The sequence below is a fragment of the Hydra vulgaris genome, chromosome 09 (assembly GCF_038396675.1).
Source record: "Hydra vulgaris chromosome 09, alternate assembly HydraT2T_AEP".
In the NCBI taxonomy this organism is placed as follows: Eukaryota; Metazoa; Cnidaria; class Hydrozoa; order Anthoathecata; family Hydridae; genus Hydra; species Hydra vulgaris.
This window is the reverse complement of record NC_088928.1, coordinates 43,730,804-43,749,807: the sequence shown is the minus strand read 5'-3', so window position 1 is coordinate 43,749,807 and position 19,004 is coordinate 43,730,804. Positions and strand designations below refer to the sequence as shown.

At 26.9% G+C, this 19,004-nt stretch overlaps 1 long non-coding RNA gene across 1 annotated transcript; it reads right to left on the bottom strand.

Moving 5' to 3' along the window:
- Positions 1-957: 957 nt before the first annotated feature.
- Positions 958-3,664, bottom strand: LOC136085105 (uncharacterized). Its single transcript, XR_010641082.1, has 4 exons — positions 3,309-3,664; positions 3,017-3,098; positions 1,360-1,852; positions 958-1,278 (listed from the first exon to the last, which is right to left on the bottom strand). It is a non-coding gene; the product is annotated as an uncharacterized LOC136085105 (long non-coding RNA).
- Between the last annotated feature and the right edge of the window lie 15,340 nt (positions 3,665-19,004).

The following is a 19,004-nucleotide window of genomic DNA, read 5'->3' as shown; positions in this document are numbered from 1 at the left end:
AGATAATACAGGTTGATGTAATGGTTGGTTTAATGATATACTAGCAGAAAGCAACCCGTAATACGGGTTTCGGTCGGTCTGTTAATTTATAGTGGCTGTTTTCCACAATTTAAAGTTGCGATACCTTAACTAATACCCTGTAAGAAAAACTCCTTCAAATTAAAAATTAAACTATCTGTAAAATTAAAATAAATTAATTTACCAATTATTTAACGTTATTTGAGTAATTTACAACTGACATAGGTCATATCAGTGTATGTCCGAACCATTTTCCTAGACATTACTAAGTTCAACACAATACGTTTTTAGTTACTGACACAAAATAATAACACTTCATCATGCCTTAAATTGACGAAAGATTAAAGCTAAATTCTTGTTATATTTTTTATAACAAGAACTTTAATTAATAAGATTAACATGAAGTGAAGTAATTTATTTATGAGTTATTAATTTTTTGGTATCCCCTTGATACATGTTTCTTTAAAAAAGGAAACTGTCTTTAAAACGATAAATGCACACATCTAAATAAATTTATTATAAATAACTAAGCAATTGAGTACAAATACGTTTCAAACAAAAAAAAGTCGATTTACAATCAAACATGTGTATTAGGGTGGAGCGATTTTCATAGCAAAAAAAAAAAAAGAGTTTAAAAACCAATATTACTGAGACACGAATCAATGTCTATTAATTATAAGATAAAAGTAAAAAAATATTTTTTGATTTTGATGAGATCTTGAGGGTCCTCTTTGGAATTTAAATTCTTAACAGGTCCTAATATTTTTAAATTTCTTTTTTCTAAACCATATCAACCTTGGACTCAAAAAAAGCAGAAAAAAATGTTTGTTTCATAAATAATAATTTTATTAGAAAAATTTTAATCAATTCAACTATATTTGAGTTTAATTGGTGAAATACAAATAAAATTTCAATTAAAAAAGACAAAAACAAACCAAATACAAACAATAGTATATTATAAAAAATAAAAAATTACAAATTAAAAAAAAAATTACAAAATTAAAAAAAATAAAAAAAAGTCATCAAAGAAAAAACGGCAACAAAAAAGTTATAAATATCTTCACTGATAGAAGATATTTACAACCTTTTGGTTGCTGTTTTTTCTTCGGTGTCTCTCAACACCCCGGTATGGATGAGCCCTCCATTTGAAGGATGGCTCATACATACCGCCATTACTTTGCCACTTATTGAAGGACCTCTCTGAGAGAAGCCCTGGGTGTTGGGAGCGATATCTTTTGTATTCCTCAAATGTTAACGACTCTAAAATTACAAATAGAAGGATATAATAAAATTTAAAAATATTTACAATTTTTTTAATCAAAATATAAAGCATAACCTCACCATTTTCACAGGATGAAGATGATGCTAAAAATAAATTAAAAAAAAGTAAATTAAAAAAAGTTAAACTTGTGAGAAATTTAATTTTAATAAAAATATGAGTAAAATGCAAACAGTTTAAAAATGCCATATTTATATTAAATAATTCTTTCACCTATTGCACATATTTCTCCGTAAAAAATATATAAAATTTAAAACACAACCCTACCAGTTATGCTTCTACCAGACACTAAAGACAAAAAATATACCTCAGAATAATTGATAGAATTATATTTACATATAAATAAATAATTAACTATAATTTTTTTTACCTATTCCCCTCATTTCTTCCATGAAGTTGTCTAAAGTAAGATAAAAGATAACTGAAGCTAAAACTAATTAAAACTAAACTAAAATTAACTATAAACTAAACCAAAACTAAAAAAAACTTTAAATTTTAATATCTGTACCTCAGAAGACAAAGGTCGGTTATCCAGTTTATCCAACGGTTATCCAACTAAGAAATAGTGTATTTTACAGAATACAGAATTGTAACTAATATCGAACAATAGGTATAACTATGCGCACTAATAATAATAATATTCACTGTGCTATTTCAGATAAAAGTCACTAATTTATGTTTCTGCTTGAAGAAATTATCTTAATGTATTTATATTAAGAAATAAAAGCAGCGAGTTCTAGTAATGAAACTACCTATTAATCATTTTTAACAACAGACACTAACATAAAGATAAGTCAAAGGTAACAACATTACACAAAAAATAATTAAAGATGTTATGTATTTTCAGAATAGTTATATTGGCTAGACTACACTTAGACCTAAAGCAGTAACACCACTTGACTGGTAAGGTTGACGAATCTTGCTCTAGATCTATATCTCAAATATATTGTGTGTTATAGTTATACTAACTATAAAACACAATTTTTTTAAATGTTATATAACATATAAAAACACCTCATTTAACAATCATGTACACATTAGATAAAATCAGGGATGCAGAGTACCAAAAAGGACTCCGGATTTGAAAGTCACAAAAAGATTACTTTATCCTAGTTTTTGGTATACAGGAGCACTAAAAACATAAATAAGTTTATCGACTACTAATAGGTAAAAAATTAAGACTATTAGATTAGAGGAACAATCATTTTGTTAGCCCAGAATTCTTAGGTACTATGGCGGCAATGACTCCTGGCTTATAAACAATAAGTTTCAAGTCATCAAATCTCATGAAATTATTATAGCAGATAATAAGTCAATAAACCTGTTTAGAGCTTCTGGACACTACAGACTTGGAAAAAGTAGATACAAAAAGCTGGAGTCTTTTTGGGACTTCGCATCCCTGGATAAAATACATTTCATACTATTATAAAAACACATTTATATAAACACATTTATAAAACAACTATATATATCACTACATACTTGTATTTATCAAACTACATATATCATCTCATACACATATTTATCAAAAACTTTTTAACTTTGAGCATAAGATAAACATGTAAGCAAACCTTTAACAGCTATAAAACGACATTTATTAGCATAAATTATTTTTAATGTAACAAAGAATGCAGACTACAATTTACAACATTGTAATGAAAAAGATGAAACCATTAAAGAACAAAATTATAAATTTCAAATAAATACATATTCAGATACCTTAAAATGAAGCATAACACAACATTCTTTAGACAATTTCCAGAAGAATTTTTTTTTATTTTTCTATTCCTTATTATTTTTCCTAAGAATATAAAATATATAATATAGATATAGAGCAATATAAAATAGATTGAAATAAACGCAAACTTATGTATATAAACTTACATGAACACAAACAGCAATCTTATTCTATTTAACTTTCATATTAAACACATAAATAAAATTTTATACTCATTATTCTTTCTACAAAAAATAATCTTAATCTATAAATAAGAAAATGAATTGAACTTACTAAAAAAGCCATCAGCTCCTCTTAATTGCTCCAGAAAATAAAACAATACTTGCTTAAAATGTTCTAAAAAGACTAACGACAAAACTAAAACAGTTTACTTAAACAGAAATTTTAGTTATAAACTTCTTCTAAAAAATGAAAACAGGCTATAAAAATTAGAAAAATAAAAACAACCAACAACAAACAAACGATTATTTGAATTTTCTATTTTAAACAATGAACAACATCAATTCTTTTCGAAAATAATAATATATCAGCTCTAATTTGCTTGCTTGCTTGCTTGCGAAAGACCGCATGGCAAATGTCCCCGCGCATAAAAAAGTCTAGAAGCTACTTAAAAACTAAGAAATGGTGTATTTTACAGAATACAGAACCGCCATTAACAACACTAACATTAGGCGTAACTATGCGCACTATTCATTACCGTATTCATATATAAGATAAGGTTGGTTTAATGATATATAAATTAAAGCGGTTAATACTGGTTGAAACCCCTGGTTTTAAATGAGTGTTTGAAATTTTTTTTGAACTCAATATTAAAGATGTTTTTTTTGTTAAAAATATTTTTATAAAATAAATCAAAATTATTATTATTTATTCAATTTAAATATTAACATAATATTTTATAAGTTATTTATATGGTAAAAAAAAAACTTAAAGTTATTTAAAATAAGAAATGAAAGTTTGAAAAAGATGTAAAAAAACAAAACTTTCGCGTTTTTTTATTTCTTATTTTATTTTGTTAATAAAAAGTATTTCAGGCGATATTTTACGAATATGATACGAATATGATATTTTTTCGCAAAATTTTATTCGTTTCTTTTCAGCTAAATCTGATTCATTAGATAAAGTTTGATGCGTGCTCTTATATGAGAAAATATTGACTGATTCGTTAGATTATGTTTGAAGTGTGCTCTTTTTAGATTGAAGCGTGCTCTTTGTAAGTTGTAGATCTATGACTTTGTACTTATTACTTATTGGATATAAGGACGATATTTTACCAATAGTGCAGCTCTTATTACAAATTCAAAATGTTTATGTCAAGAACTAATATACTGACTAACAAAACCATGTAATTTAATGCGTATTAAATATTTCCTTGACGATGAGTTTTTTTTCTTTACACGAATCCAAACACTTCGTTTTTACAAAGCATAATTTTTGCCTAAATATTACGTGCCAAAATTAACGTAAAAAGCACGTCTTTTAGACAGTTCATGGGGACCAAGAAGTCACCTAAATATCACGTGCCAAAAGTAACGTGAAAAACACGTCCATAAATCACGTGAATTGGTCATTTCATGGGGACCAAAAAGTAACCTAAATGTCACGTGCCAAAATAACGTGAAATTCACGTTTTTGTCACGTCGCTGTGCCTTCTGGGATAAAACTATTAATATTCAGCTTTATAAAGCACTTGTTTTAGATCAAATTATTCTGCATCTCGTCTGGTATATAGCGGCAAGGTCCGGACAGCTATTTTTTTAAACTGAAAAAAGGTGCATGGGTGCGCAACGGGTAAGTATAAACTGGCTTATATGCGAACTTAAGTTAAGTAAGTGCGAACACCCATTAGTATAAATCTGAATAAATGGAAACTCATTTCGGAAACTAAGCGCCAAAACTACGAATATGAGAACTGAGAAAACGCGCCATACTATGCAGACTTGATCTTGGGTAAATTTCAGTAACAAGTTTGAGCTAACACAAGTTTTCAATTACGCCATTGTAATAAATGTTTGGCGCACTCGCGTCATTAGTATTTTTGCAAGTTTATAATAAGTTTTCAAAATATAAGTTTCTGCAACAAGTTAGCACTAGTACAACTTGTAAATACACCAGTATTTGTAAGATTGTTTTTACTAATGCCTTCTGCATTAGTAAAAACAATCTTAAAAATTTTTCTTAAGTTGATTTTTTTTAAAACAACTTTCGATAAGTAGATTTCACTTACGCAGGTTTTTAGTTTTCAAAAATTTGCACGTAAAACTTTTTAATAACTTCCCAGTGGGCACGGTACATTTTTCAAACGTTTTTTAGACGTTTTTATAAGGTTTAAACCTAATAAAAACGTCAAAAGAACGTTTTAAAAACGCACTGTGCCCACTGGGTAGGGTATAGGTTGTGCATCAACTAAACCCAACCTGTTTTAATGGATAACTTTGTGATTATTAATTCATAATAATTTTTATCTAAATTAATGAAAAAACGTTCGGTATTGTAGTAATATATATTTGTTATATATTACCATTTAATGTATGTATATATTATTAACGTTACACTGAAAGCTGCAAAATCTACTGATAATAGTTTATTACTGCTACCACTTTTAGATAATATAAATATAAAATGAACATTATATATTTTACAATAACACTGAAAAGCGGTTTGAAGTATTTTATACATAGGCAAGGCCTATGTATAAAATACTTCAAACCGCTTGATATATGTTGATTTTATATAAAGCAACAATTCGAATAAAACGTGGCAAGTAATTTTAACAACGACTCAGCCGGAGAGATGAAGGTAGGTCTTACAAAAGTTTTTTTGTAACAAAAGCAAATCTATAGTGTTTATTTTTATGGTATGTTAAGAAGTTATTTTTTTCAGCGTGGCGGTGTTTCTTGTCGTATGAAGAATTTAGTAAAAGAGCATTTGGAAACTAAACATATTGCTCAATCGCATATATATATTCTATATTATATATCTGTTATATTTTTTTTACGAAATTTGAGTTTTAAAAGTAATATTAATTTAACATATAACTTAGCAAGTTTTTAGTGAATCAGACCATCCGATGTAATTGTAAATGAATAAAATTAAAATAAAGTACAGAAAAAAAATTAAAATAGGTCTCAGGCTTGTCAAGATAGAAGAAAGTAAGCCACCAAAACCTGAATCTGCATTATCAAGGAATGTTTTTGAATTATTTTTTTAATATCAAAATTGCAGCCAAAATTAAATTTCCTTTCGTTTTGTCATAGCAGATCTGTTAAGTAAATTAATTTTTGTAACTATTTTGTAAATGGAATCTAAAAATAAAAAGGCGAATTTTATTACTTCAAAAAAATATAATAAAATAAAAAAATATGAAGTTTTGGTATTACGAGGGTATGATTTAAATATCATTTTGCGGTGTTTTTTAAGTTAATATGTTTCGTATTTTTGTTTATATTTGTTTTACTTTACTAACTTACTTACTCGTTTTACTTTACTAAAATGACAGCACTAAAGATACTATGTTTATTAAATTAAGTGTTTATAAGTTTACGATTTTATATACGACATATTTTTTCAATCTGATGAAATATCATGTATTTTGAGTAATTTTCTAAGTTTTTCAACTGAATACTCTACGTAAATAGTATTATTTAAATGTTTTAAATTGTATAGAGGCTAAGAAAAATGACAGAGCATAAGAAAAAAGACGGATCTCTAAAAAAAGAAAATGTTTAATCGGTGGTTAAAAAGTTCAACAAAATAAAAACAAGCGTTATTTATCAACTTGTAAAATAAGAAAGAAATAATAATATTGATAAATAAATAATGTTAAGTTATCAATACACTTTTTTTAACTAATATTTTATAGATAAAATTCAAAAGAACAGCTGCTGTTTTCAAGGAGAATGTCTATAAATGGTTTATCAAGACAAATTCATCAAAAGTCAGAGACTAACAATAGAAAACAAGTAACGAAGTTAGAAGTAGTGTACTCTAAATTAAGTCAGTTTAAGGAAATGAATTAGTTGGCAATAGGAAACTTGAGTTTTTTTTTTATATTGAAAGATTTGTTTACTTTAATATGATTCTAATTGTTCTACACACCTTTGCCTTCTTAATTGGTGGATTCTCAAATTTTCTTCTGCTTCAAGTTGTAGTAATTAACAAGTCATTGAAATCAAAGTTCTATACAATATTATTGAATGCAGCTGTAGCCGATTTGAGTTTCGGACTTTTGATTAATTCATTTATCATTGTGATGGCTTATTTTAATTTTAATAGTTGGCAACATGATGTTTTGTCAAAAGTTCACAATATAACTTCAGTATTTTTATTCTGCGCAGCAATAGTTTTTTCCATTTTATTAAACATTGATAGGTTAATATTCATAAAGTACCCAGAAAAGTACAAAGTTATATCAGTGAAAAGTCTAGTAAACCTTATCTACTTATGTTGGTTTTTTAATTTAATCTTTGGTCTGCTGTCAATAGCATTACACGTTGATTTGGTGCTGCTATTACTTTCGATAATTGTTATTTTTCCCGCCGTTTGTGTTGTTTTTCTTACAGTTATAATATATTGGAAAAACCTTAAACCTTTGAATCATTTTCATGCACTTTGTAAAAGTGTCAAAAGACCAACAAGCATATCTTCTTCATGGTCGGATACAAGTGTCAGACAGTTTTCTTTGCCAACATCTACAGTTGTTCCTGGAGTTGCTTTGCCTGACCCATCTACTTTTTTCTCGTTACAAAATGTACGGAAAACGACAAATTTGACTGTCGATGTTGATAAAAAGCAAAATTTCAAGTTCGGAGTCGGTTACTACGAGTTGAAAATTATTTCAAACTTGTTTTCAATATCTGTAGTCATTTTAATAATTTGTTTGCCTTTAGCTTTATGTTCAATCTACCTGTACTACTGTATTTCATGTGTAACATTTCATAAAGTTATTATAAAACAGACTATAGACGTTCTAATGTCTTACAGCGCCGTAGTACGGCCTTGTATCGTGTTATGCAGAATTCCTAAAATTAGGAAGACATTGAAAAATATTTGGAAAGACAGAATTTCTGCAAAAAAGTTATATTTGGTGAAATACTAAACATTTTGGTGCAAAAATACTTTTGTAAAATAATGATTTTTTAGTTAAACCTTAAAAATTTTGATAAAGTCAAATCAATATAAAGTTCAATTGTAAACATCAACAAATTTCTTCATAATTAGATTTTTTTCAATTTTTTTCAATTAGATAAACATATAGACCGTAAACAGACAGTTAAAAACGAAACAATACAATTTTTACTTATTTGATCATTTAAATCAAAAGTTTTGTACTAAACAAAACTACGTACGTGTAACGTGACTTAGCACGATTCAATTAAAAACAGTCTTAATAAAAATCAAGCATACGAATGCTTGTAACTTATAAAAGTTTAAATTTTAGAATTTAAAAACTGTTTTGAAAATTTTACAAAGTTTAAAATAGCAACAAAAACATAAACTTCATGCAACTTTACGCGATAAGCGACCTATGCAATATTTTAAGTCCTGGAGGCCGGTAGCTTGTTGCCAGTATAATGCAAAACCGATAAAATACAAATTTTTTTACAAACCAAATTATATTATTTTAAGGACCACAAACATTTTAGTAATTTAAATATATATAAACTAAAGTATTAATACTTTATATATAAGTTAGCGTAAAACGACTGTCTATAGGAATAGACATTAAGCATACATACACCAGCTGAGGGTTTTAGTCTTAGCAAGTAAACTATTAAATTACAACCAAAAAAATCATTATCAATAAAATACTACCAATAAAATCATAGTTTGCATAAATGCTTATTACTGGTTCGCTGCTCGCAGATTGTAACCTTGTACCCCGTAAACCGTATTAACCTAATCCTTTTTATATTATAGTAAATCTATTAAGTTATGCTAAACTCCAACGATTTTGCTTTTAAACCAATTGCTCAATAATTTTAGTGGATTGACAAAATGCAGTTTAGAGAGGTTTTGATATGGGTTTCTTTATTTATAGATTCACCTTTTTTTAGGGTCTATATGTTATTGGAAACTAAACAAACTCAAGTTTTCGGATTCAACTAATGTTCAGCAAAATTAATCAAATTGATTTTTAAAACTTTATCTTTTATTTAAAGTTTAAATGTTTCGTTAATACTAGTTTAAAATATAATATAACATTTTATAGCAAAGATTATCAATCTCGGACGCATTTGTAATCACTTCTACTTATAGTAGCTGTTTGTTAACGTTATTATTCATTACAAAAAGCTTTATTATTATTATTATTATTGTCATTTTTCAATTTCATAGTATTTACTGTTCATTACATTACAATATAATGGCATAATAAACAGTGTAACATAATAAAAAACATAACATAGTTTAACGTAATATATCATTATAAATAATATAATGCATAAAAATAATAACTTTTTTTTATCATGAAATTTAATAATAATTCTTTTTAAAAAATATGTTGTCGCAAAAGAAACTCGAAGAAGAGAGTCTGATTATCGAGTGCCTCTTTGAATGGTTAAATAAAATGAATTTTTAAAGAATATATAGTCTCAACGAATAATATACAGTCAGTGATACTGAGAAATATTTCAGTATAGTTTTCTATAGTTAAATATAGATAGCCGTACTTAGTAGTTTTAAGTGTTTATAGTAATCTGAAATGCTGTTGGTTGCTAAAGTAGTTTTTAACCAAGCCAACGATGATATTTTTAATTCTATACTTTTTCTTCTTTTTAGGTAAAATTTTATGATTTAAAGTGTCATATGCTTTTGAAAGGTCCACAAAGGTTCCTAGTACATGTTTTTTTTTTTTTATCAAAAGAATCACTTACACTATTAACTATATATAGAATTGCGTCTTCGATTAAGTATTAATTTTGAAGCTCAAACTTCTTTTTTTTTTAAGCTAAATATTCTTACAATCTTTTATAGATTACTCTCTGAAAATGCTCAGAAAAAATAGGGAGAACCGAGATAGGTCTGTAGTTATTTACGATGTAGTTATTTATCGCTGTTTATCGCTTGTTTTATATTTATTTATCGATGTAGTTATTTATCGCTGTTCCATACTTCGTTGATAAAGTAACTAACTTTTGTTTATACTTTTGTTTATACTTATATTGAAGAAGTTATAAAACATATGCACATAATATTTTATTGTACGTTGTTTAATTCTACAAGACTACAAATGTAAATCGCATAAATTTAGACCTCCCATGGTGGACTGATTTTAATGAACTTGTTTACTTTTTTGAACACCTGCGAACTTTATTTCCTATTTCACATGAAGAAAGTTCAAGATTTACTGAAGAATATTCGAGATTAACTGAAGAAAGTTCGAGATTAACTGAAGAAAGTTCAAGATATAAAACTGAATAATGTTATTGTTATATTATTTCACAATGTATACTCCAGGACAATCATCAACAATAAATATCAAAACTCCTTTTTTCCTCCTTTATCAGATTTTTATTATTTTTCAAATAGTAACCAGTTTCCTCTATTCTACATTTTTTAATAGTTCTGACTCCCCATAAAAACCTCAGCATTAAACTTGCTGATGAAAAATGTTTATTGAAAAGCATCTCATGATTTACACCACTTGGCATTCTTTAAGTTAGGCGATATACTACATTTCCATCCATAAAAATGTTAAAAACTTCGAATCCATTTATTTAGCTGCTCCAATACATTTTTAAACTGTAATGAAATAGATATCCATTTATTTAGTTTTGTAATGAATAATGCTTGATCTTTAGTGTGTAAAATTGGCTCTAGAATGATTTTCTATTTATGAGATTTTATTTGCATTTTTGTAAAAACAAACTTATTCGTTGAATCTTGAACAATTTGTCATGTTTAAGATGCTATTTTGAAAGATAAACTCTGTTATCATTTAAATGGAGCAATTTTTTAAATTTCTTTAAATTCTTTTACCCTCATAGTTTCAGCAACATAAGGTATACAACCCTCTTTAGACCTACACACCCTCTGTTGTGACAACTTTGTAACTGACATAATCATAAGAACTCCAGTAAATTTTTCAATGTCATGATGTGTTCCAGCTAAATAAATAAATTTACCTTCTTTGAAGGGCAAAAAATAATAGTACTTTTAAGAACAATTTCTACAATGTAATCATCAAACGAAATATTGGTATGTTGAAGGATCAGCCGATGTGCATAGTTCTATACAATGAACTTTATGTTTATTTCAAGGAAACCACTTCTTTGCCACCTGAATATATGATTATTGTTCATTTGCTTTATTTTAATTATCCATAATGCTTGACTCTTATTTGCTATTTATTTGATTAAAACCAGTTTCACTTTCACTATTGTATTAGTTGTCGTTTTAATCAAAATCTTCAATCAATGGTATATGACGTTGTATAATCTTCAATTAGTGGTACATGATTTTGTGTAATCTTTAATTAGTGGTATTGATTTTAATTTTGTGTAACTCAGAGTACAAAATTTTTAGGGTAATTTAGACACACTGTTTAAACACAATGTGTCTAAGATAACCAAAAATTTTCTTTTTGTTATCATACTTTTTTCAACATATTATTTAAAACAATATAACAGCATAATTAAAAATGAACAAAATAGCACAGTAAACAAAGAACTACAAACTACGTATATATACAATGTTATGTATATTTACAAATATTGTATATATACAACATTATGTATATATACAAGTATAGTATATATACAATATTTTTTAGATAAACGCTATATGACATTAGTTTTAATTTGATGTTATACAACAACTCACTGCGCGGAAGGGTTGATTTGACAACTCGTGTGATAATTGACTTAAATAAATAGTGTAAACAAAGACCAAAAACATACCAAGATATCTGCACGAACCGGTCCAACTCTAACATGAGTTAAACAGGTTTGAACGGTTTTAACAAAAACAACTCATCCGGTTATAAAAGGTATGTACCTCTACATTACTATAGATGTTTTTTTAATAAAACAGTTGAAAAATAATAATGATAATTACCTCACAGTGACCAAGTACCAAGACCCGTAGAAAGCATGTTTAACTCCACGGACTAAGAGTAAGCGAGTTAAGAATTACACAAGTTAAAACAGTGAAAGTCGGAAGTAATCGAGTTACTGAGATATAGCATAATAAAAAGCAGACATAGCAATCATTTAAAATACTCTTTTGAACTAAAAGGTTTTAGCATCTATTTTTTCTAAGATACATACTTTAGTTAGTACAGTCTTAGATGAGAATCGATTTATACTAACTAGTTAACAGAACTATAAATTTTAAGTAAAAATATATTACTGGTATAATCAGTTAACAGGTATAATGGTTTGTTCTTTTCCAGAACTTTGAATAAAGAACTTTTTTAGAATTGTTAAACAGAGATCATATATCAAGATATCCGCACAAACCTGTTCAACTCTGGTAAGAGTTCAACAAGTTTGTGCGATTCAAACCAAAACAACTCATCCTCTTGTTAGCAAGACATTTAAAGAAATATTTGAATGTTTAAAAACGGGGAATTAAAACGAAGCGTTAAAGTAATAGCTCATAAAAATGTTTAAGGTAAAGAATAAAATGGTTCAAAAAATAAATGCATTTTAAAAACGTTTATGCTGATAAAAAATGCGAATAAAGAAAAAGATTGTGTGGGTGGGATTTTGTGAGAATTTCTACGTTTCCAATTTTAACTTTGTTTAAAAAAAAAGATTTTGCGATAACTAGTAAATTTTTAATAGCAATAGTCATGAAAAACAATCAAACAGGAAATCATGTAAACCTAAAAATTCTCAAAGTATATACACAAAGCAGTTTTAGGAAGTTTACTCGCGTGATTTTATGATTGTGATTGATGTGATTTTTTTGCAAAAAAAAAAAAAAAGTCAACATTTTATTAGTAAACAAATCAAAAAAATAGTTTTTATAAAACACAATATATGTGTAACTAAAACCAAAAGAGTACAATTTATTTGACCCAATTTATGTTGACATTTCGTTAACATATTATCGGCTGCTTGTTGGTCCAACGTTGAACAGTGAGGCAAATTAAGTTAAAAATAGAAAAAAATACCAAACAGTTAGATAAGCGTGAGTTAAATAGATATTTATCATCAAAATAAGGGTTTTTACGCCATGGAATTCAAATATGGAACTGAAACTTTTTTCCCATGCAATAAAAACCCGTACAACGTGCATGTACGCGTTTAAATGCATTTTAAGAGAACTTAAACAAATATTTATATTTAAAAATTTAGGTTTTATGAGCCATAATATATTATCATTAAATCAAAGCACACGAAACGCGTAATTCTGCTATTAAATATTATTATTCAATTACAGAATTACGAAATTCGTAATCCTGTTATTGAGGGAAGATTGAGAAGGGGCGATTTGTTGTTATTGAGGGAGGATTGAGGAGGGGCGATTTGTTGTTGTAGCCTCTCAACTAAACAAACTAGTCGGCATATTGGACACTGGAAAATTGAATCTATAGTTGGTAGTCAGAAAATATTAGATAACGAGGACCTTAATTATTTATTTTTTTAGATCTTAGTCAGCAAAAAACAGATACGCCCCCCCCCTTCCTTTAAAATCTCTTCGGGACGGCCCTGTTGGCTATGCTTTCTCTTGATACTCTTTATGCTTTGCAAAGGAAATGTTTGATCAATAAGGAGCCGATCTATTAAAAACATAGATGATCTGATCTCTCACATCTCAAACCTTGCATTTCGGATCAGTTTATTGAGGCATTCAAGAGCTTCTTTAGAATTTTGAGCATTATGCAAAACAAAGTGCTTTGAAAATTTTTTTTAGAAATAAATATCTCTTAAAATCCATTAATACACTCACTTGAGTTTATTAGAACTTCATTTAAATATGAAGTTCTAATAAACTCAACGAAGTTTTCAAGTTTTTTGTTTTAAACTCAAGTATTTTTAAAACAGATTCAATCTTCTCATTTTTAAATACAAGCTAAAACGCTTTATAACAAATTGCCATTAGGTTAAGACTTAAAGCGACTATTTCAAGAAAATACGCAATATAAACGTTTGGTTAAACTTTTTTTCAAGCACGCCCGAAAGCTTCAATTTCTTCACACAAAAAAAAGGCTTAACGTTGTATTTAAGAAAACTATGCATTACTCAATTAAAAACATCTCTTTAAGGAGCAAGAAAGTGCAGCAAATCTTCTACAATTAGAATATAGGATAATAGTTAGTTTAAACCAATATTGAACGTGGAACTTTTAATTGGTTAGCACATATGTTCATATTTGTGCATATAAAATTACTTAACTTAATTGTAAAATCATAAGAAAGGAAATTTTATTGAAATAAAAATAAAAGAAAAAGTGTTTTTATTTACTAAGGACAAAGTATTTTAATATAACCATTGTTAGAGATTTAAAAATTGGTTACAAACAAGTTTTAATGAACGGTAAAAATACATTACATTTTTAGAATTATATGTTCATAATTTTTTTATTTTCACATTTTTTATGTTAAAATGTATATTTTGATATTTGTTGAGGAATTGTGTTTATGTTGGTTTTTTAGTAAAAATGTAGTTTATTTTAACATTTAAAGTCTATAATTGACAAAACTTAAACTTTATTTGTGTGACTTTATGCCGTTTTTGAATTAATCTGCTTCACTTTGCATTGGCACCGTACTTGTTTTATTAGGTTTACATTACGTTACATGTAAGTTAGACTTGTTCATTAGACCACTGTAATTGTAAAATAATATTGGTTAAACAACAAAAAACTCCTTAAATTAGTTAATAGGAACTTTTCAGGAAAGCTAATTACTAATGTTGTCATTTTACCTAATGTTATAGTAGTATATTCTCCTCCAGCTAACTGCTTTCAGGGTATTGTATCGGAGTAACCTTATTACCCAACTCCGTAAACACGGCAGCATTCTCTTTTTGCGGAGCACTTTGCCGATCATACAGCTAATCATGTAGCTTTCAGAGACTACAAATTATGACTAAGTTTTATCTGGTTTGATAGTACTTTCACGAAAATATTTCATTTTATATTCTAAACTATCATCGTAAACAAAATACAAACTATGGTACAAAATGATTTTTGATGTAGCTATTTTTTTATAAACAGGGCGTTTTCCTCATGTCAACGCAACACCAAACTTATTTTGGTTTTTAGTTTGCCCAAATCCATACATAACAGTAAATCCAATGCACTTGCATAGATAACGCAAAATACAGTACACTTTTTGAAATTTTTTTCTTTAAAGTCTTTCATTTCCTATGAAATCATTTTTCATGAAAGTTTATAAATGATACTAATATTTGAAAACTTTTTTGAAAAAGTTAATTGAAGTTGTTGTATACCAAAAGTAAAAAAAGTTACTTTAATGTAATAAAACTAAAAATTCTTATTCAAATATTATAAGAATAAAGAAATCCGAGTGAAGAAAGATTTCTGACAAATGAATTAGATTACCATATCAAGTTAAATTAGGCACTTTTATTCAAAACAGATACCATAAATTAGAGCCTTGTATTAACGTTCAAAAAAATCAACCAAACTTATTGTTATATTACTATTAGTTGAAAAGTTATGCAACTTTTAAACTACAAAGTTTGTGATTTTTTTGTGGGTGACTTTTGACGTTTTCAGCCATTAACGTTTTTAAGAATCGCATCAACGATTCAATCACGTCTGTTCTTTTACAGCCTCGCATCAAAATTAACAATAAAGAAGACCAAAGGCAGTTTATATATATTTTTATTTAAATATATATATATATATATATATATATATATATATATATATATATAAATGTTTTTTATATATATGCATATATATAAAAAAAATTTAAAAGATATTTTGGATATAACTGACCTTAATTTTGAACCAAATTCTCCACACAAAAAAAATTTATAAAAATAAATATTTTTGCTACTATTGTTGAGCTACTTTTTGAAATAAACAAATAAAAAGAAATATAAAAATAAAAAGAAATAAACAAATAAAAAGTTTATTATTATTATTATTGTATTTAAAGTCATCAGTTGAACGATGGAAGAACATACACCTCAAACTATTTTGTCGGCATAAAACGTCAGATCTTTTTTCCTCAGCCGTCTTTTATCGATTATCGATATCACGATTATAATTAGTTTGCACATCAAAACGCTTTACTAAAGTTAAAGTAAAATAAACAATCAGTAAACTAAAATTTTTGTAATACACAAATACGCATAGTACTTTTTATTAACCAAGTGTTTAACAATATAAATTATATATTTCAATCTTTCATAATAATACAAACAAACTTGAATTCGTGTTGATTTTTTTCTTTTTAAATTATTTTAAGACTTCTTAAGAGCCGTTGTCTGTAAGAACTAGACAATTTTAAAGAAGAAAAAATAAATTAAGCTGAATGTCACGAGTTTTCGTTTCGTGTTTTTCGTATTTTTTTTTTTTTACATATTTGCTTTGTATAACACTATAACAAACCCAAAAAAAATTTTTGCTCTAAATTTTTTTCGGCCAAATTTTTGGTCAATTTTGCTTATTTTGCTTTCAGTCATACTTTTAGAAGCAAAACTAAAATTTTATTTGTTTCAATATATCTTTTTAACATGTTTATGATATCCAACCACAGTTTTTACCTAAAAATTTAAAGTTGAAAAATCGAAAGTTGTCGTTTATATAGAAATCATAGTCTAATAGTCACAAAATATAGGGGAAAGACGCCTATGATGACATACTTAACTTTGAAGCTTCATTATCCTGAAGACCAAGATCTTCAGTATCCTGAAGACCAAGAACAAAAGTTTTGATATGGATACATTCTTTGTTACATGTAGAACAATAATAACTCTAGGGGTTTTGATTAGTTTTATTTTTTTATCAGTTGTTTTTATTAAAAAAAAAAAAAAAGCACAAGTATTCCATCATAGGCAACTTGACGACATTTGACCTTAGATTCTTCCCTCAGAAATGCCAGAAATTACGCGTAATCATCCTAATTAAACCTTTCGTGCGACACAGCAGCAGTGTAGAATTTCGCGTATGCGTATTAGTGATATTACGTTTTATGTGTTTTTTTAATAAAAAATTTGTTAGTGAAATAAAAATTCCTTTTTACTTCACTAATAAATATGTTGTTTTTATGAAAAAAAAAAGGTTTTCTCGACTCGTCATTATTGCAACACGCTTAACTCGTCAGTATGTCATAATAGGAAGAAGTCGTCATTTTTATTTAAACAAGCTATGTCTGCCTTGTTCAAAAGATAAAATTAAAATAAGTATTCCACTAAATACACAAAACTTGGAAATAAAATGCATACAGATTTCATTTCTGCACAGTTGATAATAAAATCATAATCTTAAATATTTAAAAGGATTTAAAATTCAACAGCACATCCCAAAATCGATTTTTGTTGATTATAAAAGCAATATTTGTGCGTAAAAGACGTATTTTTACTAAAACTAATGTAATGTCAGTATATACATGTTGGTCTGATCACTTTTTCGCCATAACCAATATTTATGAAAATATGACCGGTATGTTATCGTAGGCGCTATACCATCATATGCGTCTTTTCCCTAGTCACAAAAGTGCAAACTTATAGTTGCCGTACCTATTGAAAACAACACAACTGCATGTATTTTTAAAAACCAGTTACCAGACCAACTTTAAAAACTTGTTTTAACTAGGAACAATTTTTTTAAAAACGTTTTTCACTTTTAGACTGTAATAAATACTGAAGCCGGAGATTTAAAAACATTTTAAACTATACAATTATAAACAATAGATTTATTATAGTATAGTCTACCATTATCAAAAGTATAGCCTGCCATTTTCCAAAAAATTTTTACGTGGGATCTTTACTTTGGCGATTTTATTATGCACTTGCAATTTATCTTGAAAAATGAAAAAATCCTGATTTTTAAAATACTTTTATAATATAAAAACTATAAATTATAAAATGAGTTATATGATCTATTTTTTTAATTTGATCTAATCGAAAAAAAATTGTTAAAATCTAAAGATCTTATGAATATAAACAAGTTTAAAACAATTTTTAAAAGATATAAATATATGAGTTATAAATATAAATATATAATTAAATTTGGTAAAAAAAATTATTAAAAAAAAAATCTTTAATAATCTAATAAATGTCAAAAGCTTTAATAAATCAACTCCCAACTGTTTACATAAAAATGAAACTTATATAACTGACTCTTATCTCTGAAACATTTTTTTTTTTTTTTACAAATGTTGCTTATAAACTCAAAATCAATTCCTCTACCGTCAATTATCAAAAGCCTCTTGAAATTTTAAATTTACATAGTCTATTATTTTCTCCAACATATCTTTCGGAAATTTCTAAATTGAATCCAAGAAAATCATTAGGTCCAAACAGCATCCTCACATAAGTTATTATAGATTATAACGATAAATTTTCAGATACTCTTAGTACACCTCATTCGTAAATGGATTATTTCTTGAAATTTTGAAATTATCTTGCGTTATTCCAATATTTAAAAATAGCTCCAAACTTTTATGCATTAACTATAAACCTATTTGTCTTTTACGTAACTTTAGTAAGCTTCTTTGAAAACTTATGTATTGTAGAGTGTACTGTTTTCTAAACTCATTTAACTGTTTAAATGGTTATTTGGTTTTCGATCAAACGTTCTACTGTCACGATTAATAAGTGTAATTGAAAAATCAGAAAAGCTTTTGATTCTGGTCATTTTGTTAGTGATATTTTTATTGATTTACAAAAACCTTTTTGAGATCATTCACCATTTTGATTTCTAAATTAGAGCATTATTGAATTTGCTGCGTTGTAAATTACTGGTTTCAATCTCATCTATCAGATCGAAAACAATTTGAAACTATTAATGGTTTTAATTCTAGTGATAAATCTGTTTTAT